Genomic DNA, 26,401 nt, shown 5'->3' on the forward strand with positions numbered 1-26,401 from the left:
TTACACTTGTGTGGTGCTTATTTGTTGAGTATCTACTCCATGCCAGGTGCTTCTTAACAGCTAATGTGGTTGTTGTTATTAGGTGCTGTGACCCTGTGTGACAGAGTAGAAATGGCCTGTACAGTCTTCTAGACTGTAATCTCTATGGAAGTAGATTGCCAGGTCTTTCTCCCACAGAGCTTCTGGGTGGGCTTCAACTGCCAACCTTTCGCTTAGCAGTGTAGCAGTTAACCGTTTGCACCACCAGGGCTCCTTATAACAGCTAATAATTGTAGCCAAGGTTTACTGAGCTTTGCTCGGAACTAGTTCCTGCTGTGCTGAGTACTGTCCAGACATTACCTTGTGTAATGCACACATCATCCCTTGAGAGACGGACACAACGTCCCTCTTATAGGTGAGGAAGCTCAGGCTCAGAGAGGTTAAGTAACCCTCCTAGGGGCACACAGTGAGGAAGTAGAAGAGGTGGTTCTCAAAATTCAGTTTTGTCGAACTCCTGCCTCAGGTCTCTCCCACCCTTAGCCTGACCCTTGGGCCTGTAGATTCCAGTTCCCAGGGGATCAGAGAGAAGGGTCAGGGCCTGGGGCGGAAGGCACAGAATGCTCAGGTCAGGGAAGGTTCCCTGACTAGCTCTTGGAGCCCTGAGTGAGGAGCGGGGCAATGGCCTGAGTCTGGCACCCAGTGGTGTCTGTGACCCAGGCCAGCTGGAAGCGTTAAAAGGACAGGGCTATTGAGTATAAGCTCATGGGAAATCTTTCCAGAAACCCTCAGAGCATGGTCTGACATGAATCTGAAGCCCCTGCACCAACACTGTGGCCGCTCACAAAGCCACCCCAGTTAAAAACAGGCTCCCCCGAGCTTGGCTATTACATATTTGGGCTTCCCACTGGGTTCATAGCTGCCATCAAGATTCCTCTACCACCCCTCTCCGCCCCCACCCTGTTCACAGCAGCTGGTGGGATGTCATCCTGCTGGGAGACACACACAGAGACACACAGAATACCCTGGGGTTTTGCTCTGCAAATGCTGGGAAAACCCACTGGGTCAGTTTTTACTGTGCATTTTAATACAACTGAGAAAAACAGCCTGCTGGACTCAAGGGTTTTTGACGAAGGAGCTAGAGGATGCTGGTGGATTTCTTGCAGGCACAGAATGTTCTATTCCTGCAGGAAGACTTCCCTAACAGGGGCGGAAGGAAAGGCTCTCTCTCTATGTAATTTCCTGACTTGGTTAAACCGGGAAGGGTACAGGTGGTGTGGGCTGGTGTCCCTGGGAGCACAGCTGGCTCCTTCCGACTTCTGTGACCCACAAGGAGGAGGTGAGGATGGAGGAGCCGAGGGAGATCGGGTGCAGAGGGCACCCATCAGTAAACAGGCTGGCTGAGCACCTGCCCCTGGACACACGGCTGCACATGGTGCTGTGCTGTGGGAAGGCGTTAGCCGCTCTGCCACACCTGCCTGCTGCTCCTAGGACTGAGCTGGTCTCTATAGAGGGCAAACCAGCCGCTCCGTAAACAGCCCCGAACTACCTCTGTACCTCTGTCTCTGGGAATCCTTCCCGTGGTGCCTCCATTCCACCCAGACATGCGCCCACCCTACACTCTACCCCAGCAGGCCTCTCGCATCCCCTAACACCCTGCACGGCACGCCCATGCTCTCCTCACCTGCCCGTGCACACACAGGACCCTCACTGGAACGCTGTTTCTCTGTCTACCTGCTGACTGTGATTGTCCTTCGGGGCCAGCCCTGCTCTTGCTGCTGGGCTGAGTGGAGCATGGAGGAGCGTCTTCTGCCTGCCCCCTGCACTCTCTACACGCCTGTTTCAGCACTCCCCACACTGTGTTAGAGCAATTCCTGTGTTTGTCCCCCTGCTGGATGGTGAGCCCTGTGAGGGCAGGGCCATCGCTGGGTCATTTGTGAATTGGTAATACTGGGACCAAAAAAAGCAAACCAAACCCATGGCCATCAAGTTGATTCTGACTCATGGCGACCCCATGGGTTACAGAGTAGAACAGCTCCATACGGTTTTCTTGGATGTAATCTTTATGGCAGCAAATTGCCAGGCCTTTCTTCTTTGGTATCACTGAGTGCATTCAATCCGCCCACCTTTAGGTTAGCAGTCGAGCACCTACCCTTTGTGCCCCCAGGGACCTGACAGGAACCAGGGGCACCCAATGTGAAAGGTCTGAAAGGCTGTGCAGTGAAGTGCCTGGTCTCCTACTCACCCTGACACAAGACCACCAATCCAGGAGTCAGCTCCTGAGGGATGAGCCGGAATTGGAGGGGTGGAGCAGTTGGGTGGCACCCTGTGGGACCAGGAGCTGGAGGCAGGAACTGAGTGTACCCTGGGAAGACAGAAGAGGCTCATGGAGCCTGTGTACTAATATGAAGACAAGGTAATGCCTTGCTTGGTAGGGCAGGCAGGTGGGAGGCTTTGGCACCCATCACCTTTTTTCTGGCCCAGGGGTGACACACGAGCCAACAGGTCACCCCGTCCCATGTGATGGAAACCCCCTGGCCTGGGCTTCAGTGCCCCGTGTCACCCACTTGCTGTGTGACCCCAAATAAATTGCTTCTCCCTCTGAGTTTAAGTTTCCAGTCTCTGACCTACTTACCGCAGGGCTGGTGCGAAGAGAAATGGGGACAGTGAGTGCCAAAGTGCTTAGGAGCTGCCCGGGATACAGGAACAAAGTAAAGTTAGATACTAAACAGCACACGCACACTAGACTCCTGTGGAGTGGTCACCCTCTTGGAGCTCACTGACCCGGAAGCAGCTTCCTGCTCCACTACCGAAGATGCTGGAACCTGGGCCCAGCAAGGGCTGAGGGTCATACACTCTGGGGCTCACCAAGGCCAGCGCCCAGCCTTCAGGAGGTGGATACCAGTGGGGTACTGAGCTTCATTCCCTAATTATCCCCTTTCCCACTCTCTGTCTGCTGCCTTGGTTTCTCTTCTTTGTGTATGTGTATGTTTCTCTCTCTCTCTGTCTGCATCTCTCTCTCTCCCTCCTTTCCTATCTTTCTTATTCTCAACCATCCATCTCCTATTTATTGTCCCACTCACTTATCCATTCCTCATTCACTGCTAAACTGGCTCCTGCCCTCTAGGGTTTTCCCAGCCGTGCCCTGCACCTCTAAAGCTACCTACTCCAGCTTTCTGGCTACACAGAGGAAAACAATGGCCTGCACCAGCTCCTGGACTTTCAACTCATCAGCAAAGGCTAAAGGCCTATTGCTGCCGACGGATCTTTGGGCAGACATGGCAGTGGCAGCTGCCTGCCCTCCCCACGTGTCTGCTGTAGGGATACAATCAGCTACGAGCTGTGAGCCAGTCTTCCTGAGAGTCTTGGTGCTGATTGGTGTAGCCAGATGCCAGGCATGGCGATATGCCTTCCAGAGTGGGGTCTACTCCAAGAAGGAAGAAAAGAAAGCCCAGAGGCCACATTCTTCTGGGGAAAACATGCAATATTTTCTGTTTCACAACGCAGCTGGTGCCGTGATGGTTCTGTGACACGAAGAGGACATTGGGGCAGCTGGCGCCGGGTGGGAGTTACAGTAAACTCCTTTTGTTTCCTCATCTGTAAAATGGGGACAATAATGCCTATCTAATGGTGTTTTTCTTTTTTTTTTTTTTTTTTGAGGTTTGCGTAGACAAGTCAATGTATTGTACAGGTCACAATACGTGCTCATAGATGTTTACTATCATTATCATCATGTATATTATTACTGCCGTTGTCATTGTTATTGCTTTGTATCCCACCTATGCCACTTCTTGGCTGTGTGCCTTCACCTTTCTGAGCCCACTTTCTCCTTTATAAAATGGGGGCATGATACTTGCCACCCAGGGCTTTGGGAGCTAGTCTGTGTAAAAGCACCTTGCATGCTGCCTAACTTTCTGTAGGTGCAAAGCCAATCACTGTTCTCTTTTCCTTCTTCCCCCTTCCTCCTTCCATGTAAATAACCGTGCACTGAGGTGGGCACAGCAACTTGGCAGCAAATCTAGAAATAAAACCCAGACCTGGAGCCTTGTCCTTTCTCTCCGATAGACCGGGTCCCTTGGCAGAGAGCACCTGGTTTTGCAGCTCAGCGTGAGCTTCAGCTGCAGATTCTAAAGCTCTTTATCACCAAGAGGTTTCGTGTCTCTGATCCTTTACTGATCTGTGCTGATGGTACATATTACCTGGAGGAGAAAGAGCCCATCATAGTTTTCAAGCGTGGGAGCATTCCAGAGTGCCACAGACTTCCTCCAGCTGGATTTGCTTCCCATTTATTACCGTCTTAGTGAGTTAGAAAAGAAACGTAGTACAGAAACATGAAATACTCTTTCTGAGCTCAATTAATTCCTGTCTTTAGGCAGGACTGGACTAGAAGACTGACTCATCCCACATGCTAAATTCTTCCTTGGGGCTCATCTGAGTGCGTTCTACCACTACGTGCATTTACTTTAAACCCCCCCACCCCGATTTTTTTTTCCTTGTAAAGTGGAGACTGTCATTGCAGAATACCAGGAACAAACTCTTCCGGGAGACTACAACCCCCTAGGCCCTGCCCTTACTCAACCATCATGGTAGAGAATAGCTGAGATGCACCTCCTTCTGCCTTGAGATCCTCCCTTAGAATTCATGTCTTTGCACATTTGGCCTGTAGGTGGCAGCAGCTCCTGAGCCCAGGAAGAAGATCAGCCTTCGGGAAAGAAGGGATCAGGGGAGGAGTCTGAGCCTGGGAGTAGGCCAGACGTGGAAGCACCTGGGGGTTAAAGGTGGGGCCAAGGACTCCAGAAAGAGTGATTAGTCTGGAGGGCAGATCAAGGCAGTGTGTCAGCTTTAGGGAGCGTCAGAGGAGGAAATTGTGGAGAGCTTGGCTCTAAAGCCAGATGCCTGGGTTCAAACCTTTGCTCTACCACTTACTAGCTGTGTGACCCAGGGCTAGTTACTTCAACTCCCTCTGCCTCAGTTGCCTCATGTACAAAATGGGTATTATAATCCACATCAAAGAATTGTTTGAAGATTAAGTTAGAAATTACTTGTCAAGTTAAGCACTCACTCAAGATTAACTACAATTCTAAGCTAAAAGTCAGCTGAGTCAAACAATCAAAGGATGCTATAAAAAAGTCCTTGTGGCTGCAGCGTCTGTTCCCAGTCATGGTCACCATCCAGCCTGGGAGTGGGGGATACAGCGGCAGCAGGGACCACAGAGCCAGAATCCAGGCACACAGCTGGGAACCGGGGTGACTCCAGGTGACAGACAAGCAGAGGCCCTGCGGGAGTCAGCCTGTGTATCTAAGCGCAGCAGCTCCCCCCTTCCTGACCTGGCAGGGGTTAATCAGCTGGCAGGGAGGTCCGGGGGCCTGCAGGATTGGGCAGGGGCTCTGGCTAAGTGGGAAGGGAGGGGACAGGGAGAAAACCAGCTGACGACAGGCCGCCCTCCACACGGTTAGCTCTTGACAGCACCTTTTCATTAAACTATCGCTTTTCAAAGGCCCCGATCCCCAGTGTAATTGAGGCTTTGGTTCTCTTCACTGCTGTCTGCTTGTTTTCCAAAGAGCTGCCTCGGTGCCCCTCGGAGCCTCTGACAGATTTTCATAGCAACAATTATGGAATCCAAAGACTTTTCCGGGAGTGAGCATGGTGCAGCCCCTGCCCCCACGCTTTGAGAGGGGCGTGGATTTTATCACAGCTCAGTCTGCTCAGGCTGTGGGGGCTGGGGCTCAGGAATCACAAGAAGCAAACTGGTTCTTTCAAAAGAAAAAGACCGCTGGGCTCTAAAAAAAAAAAAGGGACCTAGGGGCCCCTAACTCCTGCGCCGTCTCCCCATTCTTCTCTTCTCTCTGCACGCCAATATTATTTTGGCTTTGAACTTGAAGGTCCCATAAATGCATTCATTAGGCAGCTAGCATTTTATCAAGGAGGCTCCAACAAAGTCGTCAAATCTCAGAGGCGCGGGCCTGCGTGGACTTTAAAGGCTGTCGGTTCTGGCTGCTATTTAATGAATGACTCCTTCACAACCTCTTCTGCGAGGGGTGTTGGCATCTCCTCTTGGGCCACTGAGGGTGGAGGACTCGTACTTTTGGAAGCTGTCAAGTATGCCATGTTTAGGTAGCTCGCACTGTTAATTGGTCCCTGGAACCTGGCGACAAGGCGGGCAGGCGCAGCAGCCCAGGGACACTTAAGCCACACTTGTATTCCCCACCAAGTGATGGACACATTGAGCAACGCTTAGCAGAAACCCATCTTAAAACTCAGCTCTCCAGGAGCAGGAGGGAGGTGGGTTTGGGCAGGAGCATTCCGGGTACCATGGGGAGCAGAGGGTCACGAGGGTGTTCCTTGCTCCGTGCTGGGGAGGTGCGCGCACTCTCAAGGCACCCCACTTCTGCTCTGCACTACACACACCTAACCTGAGGCCTCCCCACCACCGTGGGAGCTGGCTCTGATTTCTTGCATTTCAGAGCTAGAAAATGGAAGCCCAGTCTGGGTGCCTTCTCTCAGGTTCCAGGCGCCCAGCTGACTTTGTGGCTGGGCATGGGTTTGCTGAGGAAGGACGCCCCATCTGATGAGGCCTCTGCCACATTGGTCTTAGGTTGGTGTATGATGCTTAAAACCACTTGCCGTCGAGTCGACTCTAACTCATGGCGACCCATATGTTTCAGAGTAGAACTGCTCCATAAGATTTTTAGTGGCTAACTTTTTAGAAGTAGATTGCCAGGCCTTTCTTCCGAGGTGCTTCTGGGTGGATTCAAACCTCTAACCCTTTGGTTAGCATCTGAGCCCATTAACCATTTGTACCACTTAAGGACTCTGCCGGATGCTTAGGTACCACCTTCATACGAGGGTGCTGTCACGCACCTGTCCCGGTGCTTGTCTGTTGCCAGGGGCTCTTTTACCATCCGCAGCGGACCCTCGGGAAGGCTGAGCTCTTTACCTGCCTCTTTCCTGCAAAATCATTCCCTGAGACGCTTCAGGGAGTGAACAGCTTCCTCTCCCCAGAGCCATTTCCCCTTCTTGGTTTCCCATTGGGCCCTGGGGGTGCTGAGAAGGCTGAGCCCCTCCCCGGGTACAGAGTGGGTGCTTCTGGCTACCTCACCCCATTGCCTCTTGAGGATGACTCTTCTTTGGGGACAGCCACAGCCCCCAGCAGCTGCCTTTGCAGTGGCCTTGTCCTAGGGCTCCAGGGTGCCTGAGTTTCTCTTTCTGGCTCTGTGGACTTGGAATCTTCTAGTGGGGATGTTGGATTAGAGAGACCTGGGGATGTTGGATTAGGAGACCTGGTTGTAGATCTCAGTATTGCCATTTTCTAGTTGTGTGACTGCAGGCAGGTTCCTTTCTGAGCCTCAATTTCCTCAACAGTAAAATGAGGATAAAAAATTTAAAAATCATAATTAGTTAACACAAATATTTTACTCTGTGTTTCAGGTGTTATCCTCAGTACTTCACATAGATAACCTCACTTAGTCTAAATGGCTACTATTTTTTTTAACCTGTGTGTTGTAGATGGGTAAACTGAGCTCACACAGGCAATTAACAGCATTGCTGGGATCCAGGAAGAGTGGCTCCACAGGTTAACATTTATGTTATTCTTTCTCTCAGGAATGCACATATACAATCTAGTAAATAATGTCTACTTCACCAGGCAAGGAATAAAAGTGACAGTGTTTGTGTGTGTCAAGCTCGGACCTTGGCACATAAAAGATGCTCATTAAATCTCCTTTACCTTCTCCTTTCCTGACCCCCCTCATTCCTTTCTTTCCACCCTCCCACATGGGCACACACTGTGGCTGCAGCTAAGTGGAACTGTGGCAAAGAGGAAGGCTAGGGGATAGCATGTCTTTCCCTGCCCTCTCTCACTGTGCCCCGGGGGCATCCAGCACCCCGGAACACAGCAGGCCTGGGTCCAGTGTTCCTGGAGCTGACATATAACTCTGATCATTTCCCAGGCAGGAGAGTAGATGGATGTAGCAATTGCCCACTGGTGGGTGTGAGTAGCCCTGACGTCATTCAGTTCTTCCCATCTGCTCTGGGGAAGTTGTCTTTCTACGTTTACATCCATTTCCTGATAGACACACTGGGGTCAGTGGTTATGTGGCATGGCTTCTGTACCAGTAGGGAGCTACCAAGGAGCAGACCCACCGATTGGGATCTGCGGGGTGGACTTCCCATCACATCACACACCCATGCAGATAACAAGACCTTAGGTAGAATTCGCTCCTGACCTCTTTCTCTTAGCTTCTCGAGTCCTCAACCAGCTCAGTCCCAAGCTATGGTTCCCCACAGACAGACAAAACCCTGCTGGAGCTCTGGGGACATTTCGAGAACCAGTTTGACCACAAAACCAGAAGCAGTTCTGTTAGGCCCTATCTGGGTGGAGTGGTCATGGTGGCTGTCAGACAAGGATCCAAATTAGTCACGGGAGAAACAGGAGCCAGGCTGGGGGTGGAAACAAGCCCGATGGGCCTGGTGATAGGCTTGGCTCCAGGGCCTGGGATTGGCTAGGGTAGGGGCAGAAGCTGTGTTGCAATTTCCCTGCAAATCAACTGGGTCATCGCTTGTGGGTGGCACTGCGCAGGGCTGCCAGCCCTCGTGTTTTTTTCTTAGATGTGGCGATGGTATCGCCCAACTGCCTTTAGCGTCGGGCTGTGAGATGAAGCTGGAGGGGAAGATGGGCTGATAGGCATTCTTGGCAGAGCTATTTGTTCTGGAGGCCTGAGGTAGAGGGGGACAGGGTGGAGTCAATGTTTGGACAAGTTGGAAGCAATTTTTGGAGGAGCCCTGGGTGAGAGGTCCCCCCTCCAGGTCAGAGTTAGGGGTTAGGAGAGAAACTTTTACCACCTCCCCTCCTGGGACCTTTGCCAATGGTGACACACAGTAACAAACTCACTGGCCTGGGGCCGTCCCCTCCCATCTGGGCTACGAAGCCACCTCTTGGTTGGTGCCCTGAAAGGCAATGAGGTGTGGTGGGAAGAACATTAGCTTGGAGTCTGACCAACTTGAATTTATATCCCGGAACACTGGGTGACATTGAGTAAGTTATTTTCCCTCTCTGGAACAATTTTCCTCATTTCTGAAATGGAGATAATAATAGCTTCCTGGCAAGATAGTAATGTAAGTGAAGGGATGGTATACAGTAAGAGCTCATTAAAGGTCAGGCACATTTCCTCCCTCCTCTTAGAACAAACCCCCTCCTGCAGCCTCTGCCAGGTTCATCCTTTCCATCCCAGTCATTGGCCGAAAGCCCTCATCGGCTGGCTGGCCCTGCCCAGGGCGAGGTGGGCAAACTTTCTCTGTGAAGGACCAGAAAGTAACATTTTTAGACTTTACAGGCCATCTAGTCACTATCACAGCTACTCAGCTCTGCCGCTGTAATGCAAAAGCAGCCATAGACAATCTGTAAATGAATGAGTGTGGCTGTGTTTCAATAAAACTTCATTTGTGCAAACAGGAGGTAGGTTGGATTTGGCCTGCAGGCTACAGTTGGCTGACCCCTTGCCTAGAGGTTCAAGTCCAAACATCCCCATGTATCTCTCAAGGGGCTTCCCCAGCCTGGTCTTACTTTATCCATCCAATTGTGATTGCTCCCTTAATGTTCCCCAATCTGGTCCATCAGGACTTCTTTTTGTCCCTTGCCCATGAAATGTTCAGCCTTGTTTCCATGCCTTTGCTCATGCTATTCCCCTTGCTTAGAACACCTTTCCACTTCCTCCCTGCCCATCTAAATCCCACCCCCATTTAACCTCCCAGGGTGCCCTGTAGAATAAAGTGCTCAGACCAAGGTCTCTAGATTCTACATTGGACGAGCCCATCCTTCAAGTTCAAGCTCGGGTCGGCTGTACACAGGGATTCCTCCCTTTGCAGGACTCCCACAGTCTATGCAGTTGGTGCCAGGGTGGCCCTCCAGTGGATCCCTGAGTGTTGGATTGGTGTTCTACTCTTAGTTATGAGCCCTTGAGACTCAGTCCTCAGCTTTTCTACAGCCAGCTCACAACAACCTGCACGTTCGTCCTTCTTGAGATCTGTTGGCCCTCCTGCATATATGCATTCTGGAAAAGTCTCCAGCACTATCTCTTCAAATATCGCCTCCCTCCCATTTTCTTCTTCTTTTCTTCTGGAACTTCAGTTAATTGTATCTTAACCTATCTATCATATTTTCCTTTTTGGGAGGTGGGGGCTTTCCTGATGCATTTTGAGTTACTTCTTTCAAATCTCTCTTCTAATTCCTTAATTTTTTCTTTTTTTGTGTCTAATGCATCCATTAAATTTTAAATGTTAATGATTGTATCTTTCATTTCTACAAGTTCTATTTGATCCTTTATAAAACCTGCCCATAATTTCTAAAAGTTTCTTATTCCTTGCTCAATTTTTCATTCCATCTTTTATTTCTTTAAACTTGCCATATATTATTATTTTTTAATCTATCTCATTACTCTAATATTTGAAAGTTTTGAAATTCTTAATCAGTGGTTTTCAGCTGGGAGTGATTGTTTTCCTCCAGGGGACATTTATCAATGTCTGGAAACATTTTTGGTTGTCATGACTGGGGACAGGGGTGCTACTGGCATCTAGCGTGGGTGGAGGCCAAGGATGCTGCCAAACAATTTACAGTGCACAAGACAGCCCCCCCCCCCACTCTCCTCCCCCACAGATTTCAGCCTCTCTGAAGTTGAGAAACCCTGGTTTAGATCTGTTGCTTATGGTCTCTGCTGGCTCTTGCTCACGGTGGCTTAACTGCTTTGAGTATGGTGTTTGTTAAGTTTCTCTTTGAGAAACCAGGGGGGCCCGAATTTTACAGAGAGGATTTGCATTTGCTTCTTCTAGACGGCAGGGGGCACCACCAACCTGGAACCATTTTACCTTTTTGCTTGGGGCTTCCCTTACCATGTGGGTAACATAAATTCAAACTCCAGATTCACACCAGAGATGGCAAGATGAAATTTTGTGCACTAGACTTTGATGCCTTAGAACTGATGTTCACATGTTGAATTAGGACTTTCCCACACTGACTAACAAGTGAAGATTTGAGCCTGTACGAAGTCACCGGTCACTGCCTGTCAGCCGAGAGTGTGGTTTCAGTCGTGCGTTCTGCGTTGTGTATGCACTTGGGTGATTACGTGATAGTATTCCGCCCTGCATCATTTCCTGAGGGTGAGTAGAAACTTGGGTAAATGCAAATACTGGAGATAGGAACAGTAGGTTTCATACTCTTAATACAGTTGGGCCAAATGGAAATCGCTTGGTATGACCAAGGCCATGCCTCTGGAACACCCGCGCTGTGCTCCCTCGACTGGGGTGTGTCTGCTGTGTGCTCAGCTACAGGAGACAGAAGGAAATCAAAGAACAGGGGCAACACGCTGAAATTACATCATCAGAAACGGCGTTAAAGAGGCAAGGCCTAGCTAGGGATCTTGCAGCATAGGTCCGAAATCCCTTTCCCTGCAATTCCAAAATCTGAAAAGCTCTCAAAACCGAAAGTTAATTTCATCAGTTTAGCACAAACTGATTTGGCAGCAGAATCTGACCTGACATGTGGCTATTTATGGTCTTTATTTGAGCAGGAATATTTTACTGCAGAAATATTGTGTTTGGTTATAAGGTGCTGCTCCAGACTCTGCTAAGAGTGTTATTGTAACATACCAGTTTTGCACATTAGCAGGTGCAGAAATCATAAAAATTCTGATTTTCAAAACACATCTGGTTCGCAGGGCTCAGGATAAGAGGTTATTAACCAATATTATTAACTTTCAGGGAACGAATTCTCCTCATCCCCCCAAAAAAGCGTGTGCACACACACACACACACACAGGTGTGCAAAAATACTTTGAATATGTATACATTTCAGCTGTCAAATGTTTTCAAGTGCATGTTAAATGACAGTAGGGATCGTATCTAGGATGATTATTATCATCCTGAGCCTTGGTGGCACAGTGGTTAAAGCACTTGGCTTCTAACAGAAAGGTCGGCAGTTCGAACTCACCAGCAGCTTAGCCGTGGAAACCATATGGTGAAGTTCTCCTCTGTCCTATAGGGTCACTACGAGTTGGAATTGACTTGATGGCAATGGGTTTGGTTTTTGGTTTTATTATCATCATGAGGCAAATGTACAGGGATTTGAGTGGAATGAATTTCTTTGAGTTGCTTTCTTACCCCTGGAACATGGCTGCACATCTATTTAGTGCCAAGTGTATGTTGAAGGAATAATTCTTTAACAAATCTTTAGCTAGCATCAGAGATTTTGTCAAAATCTTTGTTTTAACAATTATATCAAGAATACATGAATACAACCTTATTATTAAATATATATATATATATATATATAAACAATGTAAGATGGAGTACAGGAAACTTCCCTCTTAGCATCCCCTCCCCAGAATTAACTCCTGTGAGCACTTGGAGGACATTTTCCTACCTCTTCTCAGGACATTGATATACATATTCACGGAGTTTAACACACTTGGGGTGTTTTTTTTTATGTAAATAGGAAACATTTTGTTCACTTAATTCAACATCCTTTTATACTGGTACATGTCGATCTGCTCATTCCATGGAACAGAAATACCATGGTTTAATACAATTCCCCTCTTAAGTAGATTTCTAGAAGTGATACTGCTGAGTCAAAGGGCGCGTACTTTTTAAATTTTGATAAGCACTGCCAATTGCCTTTCAATAACCCTTCACCAACTTGCAGTACATGAGAGTGATTGTTGCCCTGATTCTTTGTTAACACTTGCTATTATCAGTCTTTTTTATTCTTACCAATCTGATAGGCAAAAATAAAACTTTATTATTGTTTCAAAATGTTTTCCATCTTACTTGTAAAGATGAACATCTATTCTTCCTTTATTTGTGTTTTGGACATGGGTGTTTCTTCATTAATGAGTTGTTTGTTTGTAGTCTTTGCCCATTTTTCTATAGTACTTTACTTAGTGATTTTTAGGAGCTCTTTATATATGCTTGTATTAACTCTGTTGTCTTTTTTTTTATTGTGGTATAATTTAAACACAGTCATATATGCAGATCTTAAGTTAGAATGCAAAGACCTCTGACAAACGTATACACTCATGTCATCATCACTCAAATCAAGAACTAGAACAGCCCCAGTACACCTGAAAGTTCACTTGGACTCCTTTCCAGTCAGTAACCCCCAAGGCAACCACTGTACTGATTTCTATCACTAGAGATTAGAGTTGTCTTTTCCTGAACTTCACATAAGGGAATCATACAGTTAAACTCTTTTTTTTTGTGTGCGTGTCTAGATTGTTTTGCTCAATATGTTTCTTTTAAGTTTCATCCATGCTGTTACATTTATCTATAGTTTGTTCCTTTTTAATTCATTGTGTGAATATGCCACACATTGGTTATCCATTCCCCTACTGATGGACAGATGGATTGTTTCCATAATAGGCTATTATGAATATATAAACATTTGTATACAAGTCTTTATGTGAACATATGTTCTCATTTCTGTTGGGTATAGACCTAAGAATGGAATTGCTGAGTCACAGGGTAGGCATAAGAACCTCTGGGTGGTGCAAGAGGTTAACATGTCCAGTTGTTCATCAAAAGGTTGGCGGTTCCACCCGGAGGCACCTGGAAAGAAAGTCTTGGTGGTCTGCTTCCGAAAACATCAGCCATTGAAAACCCTACGGAGCACAGTTCTACTCTAGCACACAGGGGTCACCATGAGTCAAAAGTGACTTGATGGCAATGGGCAGGATAAGTATATGTTTAAGCTTTATTTATTAGAAACTATCAAACAGTTTTTCACCAAAGTGATTGTATGTCTTATTTTTTATCTTGTCTCTTAACATTGATTATGGTATTTGCATTGGGCAAATCTGCTTCAAAAGACCTCTTTATTGTGTTAAAAGCAAAGTTGTCACTTTAAGGACTAAGGGCTCAAGCCATGGTGTTTTCAATCATCTCATATGCATGCAAAAACTGGACGATGAGTAAGGAAGACTGAAGAAGAATTGAGGCCTTTGAATTATGCCGTTGGCCAAGAATGTTGAATATACCATGGACTGTCAGGAAAACAAACAAATCTCTCTTGGAAGAAGTACAGCCAGAATGCTCCTTAGAAACGAAGATGGCGAGACTTCCTCTTACATACTTTGGATGTGTAATTAAAAACAAAAAGTAATTAGGAGGGACTAATCCCTGGAGAAGAACATCATGCTTGGTAAAGTAGAGGGTCCGTCAGCAAGAAAGTGGAAGACCCTCAACAAGATGGATTGAGCCAGTGGCTGCAACAATGGGCTCAAGGATAACAACGATTGTGAGGATGGCGCAGGACCGGGCAGTGTTTCGTTCTGTTGTACACAGAGTTGTTATGAGTTGGAACTGACTAGATGGCAGCTAACAACACTGACAACAACAATGGTATCTTTTGTCATAGAAATGTTCTAAATTTTTATGAGGTCGCCTCAGTTTTTTCCTTTGTGGACCCTGGGATGTGTGTCTTGTACAAAAAGTTTAAAAAAAAATTTTAAAGAGTTTTATAATGTTCGTCGAGTGTGTTTTTTACATTTTGCTCCTTAATCTACCTAGAACTTAATTTTGTGTGTGATGTGAGATGGGAAAACTTTAAAGGTGTAGATTTAACTAACAATTATCAAGTACTCTGTGTCAGAGACTTTCACATACATTGTTTTATTTAATCCCAGCCCAAACTGGGTAAGGTAGGCATTGGTACCCATTTTACCCATGGGGAAATTGAGGCTCAGAGAGGTTAGCGGAATAGTTCAAGTCACACAACTAGCAAGGACAGGACCTAAGACTCAAAAGCAAATTTGTCTGATTTAAAATTGTTTTCTCCTCCATAACTCTAGACTTGTACCTACATCCTTAATATTAATTCTGGAAGAAAGAAGAGGAAATAAGAACACACATATGCATGCACATATATCAGTATATACATAGATATCAAGAAATGTAAGAAGAATAAACTGGAAATGAATGGAAGATGGTGGGAACAGGTAAAGATTTACAGGAGTAAAGATTCTCCAAACATGATGCTTAACATAGCTTTGAACCATGTATATGACCTGTATGTTCAAAAAATTAAATTGAATTAAATAAAAAATGGAAAATAGTGCACAAACAGAAACATATGAACCTAACTGGATTCATTTGAGAGCATAATCACACAGCAAAAAGAATGATTTCAAATAACTTTTGAACACAGTACTCTGACCTTACATCCAGGGTGGGAGATATTCCAAGGACAAATAAAACTGCAAAGAAGTCTTAAGCTTTTATCCAGATTTTCTGGATAAGAGAAAAGAGATTCAAATATAAAATTAAAAAAAAAAAAGTTGAGAATGTTAAATGTGAACTGGTAATATTCTAAACTCATTTTATTTTTCCTAGCTCTGTCCCCTGAAAGTGACTAGAAGCAATAACACCCCAGAAGCAGTGAGACCCCCTAGTGCCCAGATCTTGATTTCTAAATACCATTTCCCACTAAAAGGAACTAGAGATTTTTTGAGAAATAGTTGATTCCAGATCTAGGCAAGGGAAAGTACAAGGTAGACCTGGGACATATTCTTGTTCCAAGAAGCAAGGATTTGCTTAAAAACTAATGGGTTCATGTCAAAAGGATGCAGAGCTGACTTTAGGTGGGCTTCTCTCGCTAAATCTGGGACTACTGAACACCAAGAAGAATAATGGCTCTGGTTAATTATAATACATTAAACATTAAAAAAAAAAAATCTGTCATAGTAAATGAGAGAGAGAGAGAGAGAAGGAAAGAAGGAGAGACAGAGGAAGTAAGGGGGTGGGTGGGAAGCTCTTCTTTACAAAAGAATGCCAGTCCATAAATGTAGAATAACTGATGAAATTAGAGAGTTGTCATTTTGTACCCTCCAGTGTAATTCTTGATTCAGGCAAAGATTATCATCGATAGATGTTAAAAACCATTTGGGGAAGTATTGTTGAGAAACTAGATATTTGTGCAGTTGCAAAGTATCATTCCCCCAGATTACTTGCTGTAATGGATTGAATTATGTCCCCCCCCAAAATGTGTGTATCCACTTGGTTACGCCATGATTCCCAGTATTCTATAGTTGTCCTCCATTTTGTGATTATAATTTTATGTTAAAGAGGATTAGAGTGGGATTGTAACACCCTTACCAGGTCTCATCTGAAGCCAATGTAAAGGCAGTTTCCCTGGGGTGTGGCCTGCACCACCTTTTATCTCTCAAGAGATAAAAGGAAAGGGAAGTTAGCAGAATGGGAGGACCTCATACCACCAAGAAAGGAGTGCTCGGAGCAGAGCGTGTCCTCTGAACCCAGGGTCCCTGCGTGGAGAAGCTTCTGGTCTGGGGGAAGACTGATGAGAAGGCCGACAGAGGAAGATAGCCTTCTCCTGGAGCTGACACTCTGAATTTGGACTTTTAGCCTACTTTACTGAGAGGAAATAAATTTCTTTTTGTTAAAGCCATCTACTTGTGGTATTTCTGTTATAGCAGGGCTAGATAGCTAAGACACTTACTAAATACAAAGGGAAAAACATACCCCTACAATAGAGAGATGTGATGGTCATGAGCTTAGCCAGCTGAAAAAACTTTGTTGTTAGGTGCTGTTGAGTTGGTTCTGACCCAAAGTGACCTGCCCGGTCCTGTGCCGTCCTTACAATCGTTGCTATGTTTGAGACCATAGTTGCAGCCACTGTGTCAATCCATCTCCTTGAGGGTCTTCTTTTTCGCTCACCCTCTACTTTACCAAGCATGATGTCCTTCTTAAGGGATTTGTTCCAGAGGACAATATGTCCGAAGTATGTGAGATGACGTCTCACCATCCTTGCTTTAATGAGCATCCTGGCTGTACTTCTTCCAAGAGAGATTTGTTCGTTCCCCTGGCAGTCTAGTATATTCAACATTCTTCACCAACACCACAATTCAAAGGTGTCAATTCTTTTTCAGTCTTCCTTATTCACTGTTCAGCTTTCGCATGCATATGAGGTGATTGAAAACACCATGGCTTGGGTCAGGCATACCTTAGCCCTTAAAGTGGCATCTTTGCTTTTTAACACTCGAAACAGGTCTCTTACAGCAGATTTGCCCAATACAATTTATTTGTTTTCTCAACTGCTGCATCCATGGGCATTGATAGTGGATCCAAGTAAAACAAAATCCTTTTCAACTTCAATATTTTCTTCATTTATCGTGATGTTGCTTATTAGTTTAGTTGTGGGGATTTTTGTTTTCTTTATGTTGAGGTGTAATCCATACTGAAGGCTGTGGTCTTCGATCTTCATCAGCAAGTACTTCAAGTCCTCTTCACTTTCAGCAAGCAAGGTTGTGTCATCTGTATAATGCAGGTTGTTACTGAGTCTTCCTTCAATCCTGTTGCCATCTTCTTCTTCACATAGTCCAGCTTCTCGGATTATTTGTTCAGCATAAAGATTGAGCAAACTTACCATCATTAATTAGCAATAGGACAACCTGCCATCACAGGCCTCTGGGTAAAAGTGATATAAACAACAGACCATTACTTCTGAGGCATTCTTGCCAAAAGTGTTTAACCTGATTTAATTAAGCCTTTAGACCTACTCTCTTGATCGCAGGATTTATAGGGGACCGTGGATCAGGTTAAGCGACAGCAAGAGAAAATAATCAGGCAAATTCACAGTGTGGGCTATTCTGTAAGACAATTGGCTTAGACTCTTCAAAAAAACCAATGTTGTGGGATGTGTGTGTGGGTGGGGGCAGTAGGGGGTGTGTGGAAAGCCAGGGTCATTTTAGCACAAAAGAGACCTAATATCCACAAGGAATGTGGACAACTTCATAGGATCCTGCTAAAAACAAAAACAAATAAACAAAATTCTTGAGAGACAAATTTGGAACAATTGGGAAAAGTGGATATGAACTGAAGATAGATGCTACAAGGAATTATTGTTCATTTTCTTAGAAGTTGTCTTAGTTATCCAGTGCCGCTATAACAGAAATACCACAAGTGGATGGCTTTAACAAGAGAAATTTATTCTTTCACAGTCTAGGAGGCTAGAAGTTTGAATTTAGGGTGCCAGCTCCAGGGGAAAGCTTTCTCTCTCTGTTGGCTTTAGGGGAAGGTCCTTGTTAGCAATCTTTCTCCATCAAGGAGCTTCTCAGTGCAGGGACCCCAGGTCCCAAGGACATGCTATTCTCCTGGTTCTTGTTTCTTGATGGTACGAGGTCCCCATATCTCTCTGCTCATTTCTTTCTTTTATATCTCAAGAGACTGGCTCAAGACACAACCTAATCTTATAGACTGAGTCCTGCCTCATTACCATAACTGCCTCTAATCCTATCTCATTAACATTATAGAGGTAGGATTTACAACACAAAGGTAAATCACATCAGATGACAAAATGGTGGACAATCACACAATACTGGGAATCATGGCATAGCCAAGTTGACAGATACTTTTGGGCGACACAATTCAATCCATGACAGGTGAGATAATGGATTTGTGATGATGTAGGAGAAGGTCCACCTTAGCAAATGCATGCTGAGGGACTGGGGGATGAAGTGCCACAGTGTCTATAACTTACCTTCAAATGGTCAGGCAAAAACAAGAGTTTATTGAGTGAGATAAAGCAAATATGATGACGTATTATCATTGTTGCACAGGGCAGGAACCAGAGTGAGGCCAAGACATGCTTAGGGCACCTCAACACTTAAGGACGCCCTTACTCTCATGTGCCGGCTCTGTGTTTGCATGACCCTGAGAATGAGCGCCTCCTTAAATGCTAGGCCCAAGCTCCTGGCTCTCCTCATTCTAATGCTGGCCTTGTTGTTGGATCTGGGTAGCAGGCAAATGGGTGCTCATTATGTTATTCTTTCAAATTTTCAGTACGTTTCAAAATTGATCACAATAAAAAAAATGAGGAACAAAAATATCAGGTAAAAAGCCAGGTATAATGCTAGGTATAAACGTCAGATATGAAAATGATACTGTTTCAAAAGTGAGTAGAGTCATACATACATGCGTCCAAAGGAAGCTCTCTGGAATCCTGGCCCTTGGTAGGGTAGCAAAAACACCGGCAAGAATGTCAGGTGACATGGGCTAGCACCAACAGTCTTGTGACCATAGTGCGTTCACTTCTCCTCTCTGAGCCTCGGTTTTTCCACTGTAAAATAATCTTTAGATTTACCCTAGGGACCCTAGTGGCGCAAATGGTTAAGCACTCGGCTGATAACTGAAAGCCTGGCGGTTTGAACCCACCCAGCTGTTCCATGTGAGAAAGGCCTATAGGTCTGCTCCCGTAAAGATTACAGTCAAGAAAACCTTATGGGGCAGTTCCACCCTGGGGTTGCTATGAGTCGAAATTGACTTGACACCACCTAACAACAGGTTTATCTTGGTCCTGCGCTGTTCTAAGACTGGTTTCCTGAAAGGTAATACCCCCAAAAGGGAGGCTGCGCAGAAAGGCTTGGCTCCCCTCTCACCTGCCATTCCGGTGGAGGAGTTGCAAGGAAGTGCCCTCCTGTTCTGGGGACTCACCTTTCCTATCCTGACCTCCAGGAGCAGGGTTCTGGTGGGGGACTCAGCCATGCCTAGTGTCCCACAGGTTATGTTGATTTTGTCTGAGGTGTGGTGGATGAAACAGCTCCTGAGGGTCCTGGTTGGGGCGACACCTCCACCTGGCTCCTCCAGGACCCAGGGGGCCATGGTGCTTGTGTTTGGATGTGTGGAATAAAAATAACAAGAGGAACCACCAACATTTGCTGAGCACTACTATACCCAATCACTGTGTTAAAACCTTTACCTGCATTCTCTCATTCAGCTCCCCTAACGCCCTCTGAAGTGGCAACTATTATTGGGCCCAGATTACTGAGAGGAGCCCTGATGGTGCAATGGTTAAGTGCTCAGCTGCTAACCAAAAGGTTGGTGGTTCAAACCCACCCAGCAGCTCTGTAGCTCTGTAGGAGAAAAGACCTAGCGATCTGCTCCTGGAAAGATTACAGCCTAGAAAACCCTGTGGGGCAGTTCTACTCTGTCACGTTGGGTTGCTATGAGTAGAAAATCGACTCAATGGCACCTAACAACAACAATGTCACTGACAGGAAATGGAGGGTCAGACACATTGGTTTACTTGCCCTAGTCATACCCAGCTCATAAGTGGTGGGGCTGGGCTTTGAACCTGTGACATCTGATCCCAGAGCCTAAGCTTTCCATGACCAGTAAAACAGTTGCTAGTGAGTCGATTCCAACTCATGGTGACCCCATGTGTGTCAGAGTAGAACCGTGTTCTGTAGTGTTTCCGTTGGCTAATTTTTTAGAAGTAGATCACCAAGACTTTCTTCCAAGGCACCTCTCGGTGGGTGGACTTGAACCTCCAACCTTTTGGCCAGCAGTCCAATCTGTTTGCACCACCCAGTGACTCCCCTAATTTCATTCAGGCTGTGAAGGGCAGGCGTGGGAATTGCTGTCGTTGAATACCTACTGTGTGCTACGCCCTCAAAGCACAGAATCCATATCTTACCTTGTTCTTACAGACAACCCTGTGTGGAAGGCACTCTGTTCTCAGCACTGTGGTAGAGAAGAGGAAACCGAGGCCCAGGGAAATGAATTTGCTCAAGCAACACATAGCCAATAAGTAAGATCCAGGGTTCATGCCAGCTCTACCTGTAGACCGCCCACCCCTTTCCTCCCAAAGGTGAGACTCCTCATAGGGGCCTGTGTTTTGGGCCCCCCTTTCATGTGCTTCTCTGAGGCGCATTTAAGCCTCATGGGGTGAGAGGAGCAGGAAAGGCCTGTTTCTGTTTAGGAAAATAAGCTGGGGAGATAAGTGGCCCAGGTGGGGCATTGGGCAGAGTCTGGCTGTGCCTTTGCAGGCATGAGCCACAGCCTCCTCTTGGCTGCCATTGGCACCTCCTCTTTTGCAGAGCAGCGGCCTGGCTCTGATGCCCCATGGAGGAAGGAACTGGGAGGACGGAGGAAGTGGAAGTGTTCAGTGCTGAGGGAGGACACTCAAGGCAGTCTGAGGGATTCCAGGAAAAGGGCCCAGATGTAGACAGAACTTTCTGGCAACCCTCATGTGTCCAGGATGGGAAAGTCACTTGTTTCCTGCTTCCCTGGAGGCCCTGGCCAAGCAGAGGGGAACTGGGTCGGGATCTCTGCTGAGGGGACAGTAAGTCTTGGTCTCACTGTTTTTGAGTGTCCCTTGTGGGCGTATAAGGAGCAGTGGTGGCGCAGTGGTTAAATGCTCAGCTGGTAACTGAAAGGTCAGTAGTTTGAACCTACCATCTACTCCGTAGTAGAAAGATTTGGCAGTCTACTTCTGTAAAGACCACCGTCTTGGAAACTTTCTGGAGAAGTTCTACTCTGTCCTACAGGGTTGCAATGAGTCAGAATTGACTGGGTGGCAGAGAGTTTTGTGGGTCTGTGTTGGACCTTGTCCTGTGAGGGACCACAGGGTGGAGGGCTGGCATTCCCTGGGCAGTCCAGCTGTAGAAAACACCCAGGCTCCCGGCCTCTCCACCTCAACAGTTGTGAACCACTCACTTCCTGCGATGCTCAGAACCAGACAGAGCAAAACTGGCTAAGTCTGGTTTAAACCAGTTCCTGTCAGCCCTTGCCCACCTCCTTGCTCCTGCCCATCTGCTCTGGCTTGTAGTTGATGTCTGTTCTGATTGGCTGGTGCCTGGGCCTCTGCAGATTACTTATTTTCCTGGGGCTGAGCACTCTTGTGACTGCAGGTCGTGGGAGGGGTCCTGGGGACGCCAGTTCTGGTGGAGGGGCTTGAACTGGGGATGGGAGGCAGGGGGGATTCCCTGAGGGAGGGAACATAGCAATAGTCCCTTTTTAGGGGATGCCTCCGGCCAGGGCCTGAGTGGAGGAGCTGTTAAGAGTGCTACCCTGGGTCTGATCAGCCCTCCCATCTTCCATCTCTATGTAGAGCAGGCCAGGACTCACAAGGGGAAGGATCTGCCGTCCTTTGGTGTATTTCTGGGGAGAAAGCTGAGTTCCTGTGACCCCCTCTAGGCTTTGGGATCCAAAACACTTCACAGGGGATCAAGCTCTTACTTGGGATCCAAGGTATGATAGTATGAGCGTGAGGAGAAGGAGAGGACCCTGTCTAGGGACTCTGACATGAGAGGCAAAGCAGAAGGCAGGGTTTTCTGGCAGATGGTTAGACCCAAGTCCTAGCCTGTGCCTGAGTTGGAGGTGGTGAGTCTGTGAATTACCTGCCCACAGCAGGACAGTGAGATTCAAGGGAGGCAACCTCACTTGCCTGGATCCATCCACCCACCCATACACCCATCTACCCACACATCCACCCATCTACCCATCCATCCATCCACCCACTCACCCACCCACCCACCAACTCATCTATCCATCCATCCATCCATCCATCCATCCATCCATCCATCCATCCATCCATCCATCCATCCATCCATCCATCCATCCATCCATCCATCCATCCACACACTCATCATCATCATCAAGTGACTGCTATATGTCAGACACTGTGCTAGACTTTGGGAACAAGAGGCAAATTAAGATATGGTCCCTCTCTTCACAGCCTGCAGGGGAGATAGCCAGGTAAACTAATGATTTTGATGGAAAGGATATGCAAAGTATAAGGCCGCATGGTCAAACCTGGTGGTAGGGCTGGGGGTGAGTTCTGCCCTGGGGGCCAAGGTAAGTCTTCACAGAAGGAAAAACATTTGAGCAGAGTCCTGAAGGATCAGCAGACAGAAAGGCATGGAACTAGCAGGTGCAAAGGCATTGGGGCATGAAAGAGCTGGGTATGTGGTGTGCCTGGCAAACAGTCTGGTGGGAGGACCACATCAATGGAGCAACTGGAAGGAGATGATGCTGATAAGGTAGGCTGGCACCAGAGTGAGGAAGACTTTGAATGCCCTGCTAAGGAGTGAAGATATTGTCCCATAGCCTGGAGTGTTGCCAGGTCCTTGCCTTTTCCCCCTGCCTCAGTGTGTCTGTCTGCATTTTGAGTGTGTCTGAGCTACCAGCCTATGCCCGTGTTCGGCTCTCCAGGCTTCCAGGCATCCACCCATGTCCCACCCACCCTGGCCACTGCTGTCACAGGCTCAGGGTCATGTCCACACTGAAATAACACGGAGGTGAGGAGACACCTTCCTGGATGTCTGAGAACTGACCCTCATGGCAGGCAGCCTGTGGCCTGAGGTGTGTGAGGAGCCCTGGGAGGCTCACCCTGGAAGGGGCTGGCCAGGGCTCATCTTTATTGTAGTCACATCCCCACCCTCACCACACACAAGTGAGTTCTTCCAAGTGGGTTCATTATCTCTGCTCAAAAACGGCTGAGGAGGAAGCCTTCGTTTGAGCTCCCTTGTCGGAGTGGGGAACAGCCTGCGGCTTTCCTTCCCCTGCCGAGCCGCCATTGTTACTGCTCCCCAACTTCTTGGCACAGCGCCGCAGCACCTTGTTATCTCGGGCTCTGTGCTGTCACCTTTTATTACAAAACCTTCAGAAATTCTCCGAATCGTCTCACCGGTTATAGCACTCACCACAATGTGCTTGCATGAGCCTCCCTCGGCCTGAACCACAGGGCGACCACAGCGTGCATCCAGCAACTTCTGCTCTGAGAGCTTCAGGCCCCTTCCCCTCTCCTCCCCCAGGCCAGCCAAGCCTTCCTTTCTCTCTGTCTTTTTCTTCTTCTGAATCTTAGAAGCTGAATGAAGCCAGCAAAGTCCCAGGGGGTGGCAGGCGAGAGCCTCTGAGGCATGTCCAGGGAGGGGACTACAGAGACCAGGGAAGGCCTGAGAGGGCTCTGTTTGGAAGAAAGATGGGTGGGGGGAGGGGAGGAGAGGGAACTGGAGGAGATGAGAGGGGGCATGCGTGGCCGCTGAATCGACCTATTCTTCCCACTGAGTTCCCTCTGGCACGGAGCCTTCCAGAAAGCATGCCTCAGCCAGGGGGCCTCTCAGGAAAGCAGGGGTGGGGGTGGGGGGGTGTGTGTGTGTGTGAGAGAGAGAGAGAGAGAGTGAGAGAGAGAGAGAAAGAGAGAGAGAGAGAAAGAGAGGATGTGTGTGGGAGGGAGAGACAGAAACCCAGTGTGACAGAGCCAGAGAAGAATTTATGTGAGAGAACGAAAACAAGAGAAAGAAACGTCTAAATTATTCTATCCTCTTTCTCTGATGTCCCTTTTCCCCAGTGACTATCATGAAAAACAAAACAAAACAAAAACCGGTTGCCGTGAGGTTGATCCAACTCATGGCGACTCCACGTGTGTCCGAGGTGAACTGCTCCACAGGGTTTTCAACGGCTGATTTTTCAGAAGTAGGTCACCAGGCCTTGCTTCTGAGGTGCCTCTGGGTGGGCTGGAACCACCAACAGTTTGTGCCACCCAGGAACTTCCAGGGACAATCAGAGACTGCTTTATAGTAATTGCTTGGAAAATGTTTACCGAACAAATAAATCAGGGTTTGACATTCTTCATCCTTAGAGACGGATTAGGACCAGCAAGTATGTTAGAGGTTCAGGGGTCCCTTGTCCCTTCTTCCTTCCAGGGTTCTACCAGTGAAGCTTAACGTGGGAGCCACAGCTCAAAGAAGGCAAAGTCTCGGCACACTGAAGGCCGCCTGAGCCCCCAGCATCCTTGGGAACAGGGAACATGAAGCCCTCATCCGTGAGTACAGGAAGTGAAGGACGGAAGCACCCACGTCTGTCACAGCCACGGTCCCCATCAGAGACCCCAGCCCAGAGATGTTGGCCTCACCACTCAGATAGTGGGAGAAGAGGCTCCCTCCCCACTTGTTCCTGACTGCGGGACAGGGGACATCCACTCTGTATGAGCAGGGTGGTGGTGTGGTGAGCAGAGGGGTGGCATTTCCTCTTCTACAACTTCACCTTTTTAAACCCAAGTGCTCCTCCTTTAATGGAGAAACTATGGATTATTCACATTCTAAGAGACATGAGTACAATCAGTTCGGCGTCTGCTTATCACCTGATTGAGAGATGATTGTAATATAAAAATAATAATAACAACTTGTATGAGTCTCCACAGTTTATAAGTCACTTCCTCATCCAGTATCATAGCTGAGTTTTCCATCAACCCTGAGGAGTCGGTATGTTTATTCCCACTTTACAGATGAGGAAATGGAGGTGACTTGCTTAAGGCTACACAGTATTGCCAGTTACAGATCAGGTCTGGCCAGACTTCAAATCTCAAACATGAGATGAGCTGGGCTAGAGGGCTCTTGGGCTGAGAGAAGAAAAGGGCAAGAAGATTGAGGGTCAGGATCACAACTTAGGCTTGGGGAATCCAGGATGGCAAAGGCACCATGGGCCTGGGTCTGATTCTTACTGTTTTACATGTCTCCAGAGAAAGGCACACGCAGGTTTACATACAATTTCAGGGGGCTCAGAAACCCTCTGATGTTCACTCAAGAAGAGGGAGAGGGGTCTGGAAAGGGAGGGAGACAGTACTGAAGCCAACAGGTAGCTTGGCCCTTCCTGACCTCCGGGCGAGATTCTTTGACTCACTTAGGGTTAGAGCCATTTCTGAGAAAACGTGATTTTTCCTTCCAAGCCTGACACAAAAGATGTAGGATTCTGGATTGTCATGGATTGAACTGTGTCCCTGCCAAAATATGTGTCAACTTGGTTAGGCCATGATTCCCAGTATTGTGTAGTTGTCCTCCATTTTGTGATTGATATAATTTTCGTATACGTTGTAAATCCTAATCTCTGCCTGTGGTTTATGAGGCAAGATTGGATTATGTTGAAGAGGATTAGGGTGGGATGTAACACCCTTGCTCAGGTCACATCCCTGATCCAATGTAAAGGAAGTTTCCCTGGGGCGTGGCCTGTACCACCTTTTATCTTACAAGAGATAAAACGAAAGGGAAGTAAGCAGAGAGTTGGGGACCTCATACCACTAAGAAAGCAGTGCTAAGAGCAGAGCTCGTCCTTTGGACCTGGGGTTCCTGCCCGGAGAAGCTTCTAGTCCAGGGGAAGTTTGGTGAGAAGGACCTTCCTCCAGAGCCAACACAGAGAGAAAGCCTTCACCTGGAGCTGACGTCATGAATTTGGACTTCTAGCCTACTATACTGTGAGAAAATAAATTTTTCTTTGTTAAAGCCATCTACTTGTGGTATTTCTGTTAAAGCAGCACTAGCTAACTACGACATGGACAACCTGCTTTTCTTAACAATTTGTTCTTCAAAACTACACTCTAAAATGGAAAATAACTCCCCAAAGGAACTCTGCAGTAATTGTCCATGATATTCCCCACAAACATCCCAATGACAGCTAAAAAAAAAAAAAAAAAAAAAATCAAAGCAGCAGGCAATAGTGTGCCATAAAAGAGGTAACAGCTATAAACCGCCATCCTAATGTAGCATATAAAACTATTCTTTAAGTCCTATAAAATGGACGTAAATGCTCACTTCAGGCTGTGACTGGGAGAGGGTCCCCTGCTGCTGTAACACCTAAAGATAGGCAGTAA

General features: G+C 47.1%; 1 long non-coding RNA gene across 2 annotated transcripts in view; it reads left to right on the plus strand.

The window, feature by feature from the left end:
• Positions 1–26,401, plus strand: part of LOC111751615 (uncharacterized) — a 61,811-nt gene that overhangs the window by 17,523 nt on the left and 17,887 nt on the right. Inside the window, exons 2-3 of one of the 2 annotated variants that reach the window (XR_002786733.2) lie at positions 20,463–20,623; positions 24,462–24,580. This is a non-coding gene — a long non-coding RNA (uncharacterized LOC111751615). Of the gene's footprint in view, positions 1–20,462; positions 20,624–24,461; positions 26,223–26,401 lie in introns of those variants that run through there. The other variant, XR_002786731.2, reaches the window with a different exon arrangement.

This window comes from Loxodonta africana, chromosome 13, assembly GCF_030014295.1.
Source record: "Loxodonta africana isolate mLoxAfr1 chromosome 13, mLoxAfr1.hap2, whole genome shotgun sequence".
Classification (NCBI taxonomy): Eukaryota; Metazoa; Chordata; class Mammalia; order Proboscidea; family Elephantidae; genus Loxodonta; species Loxodonta africana.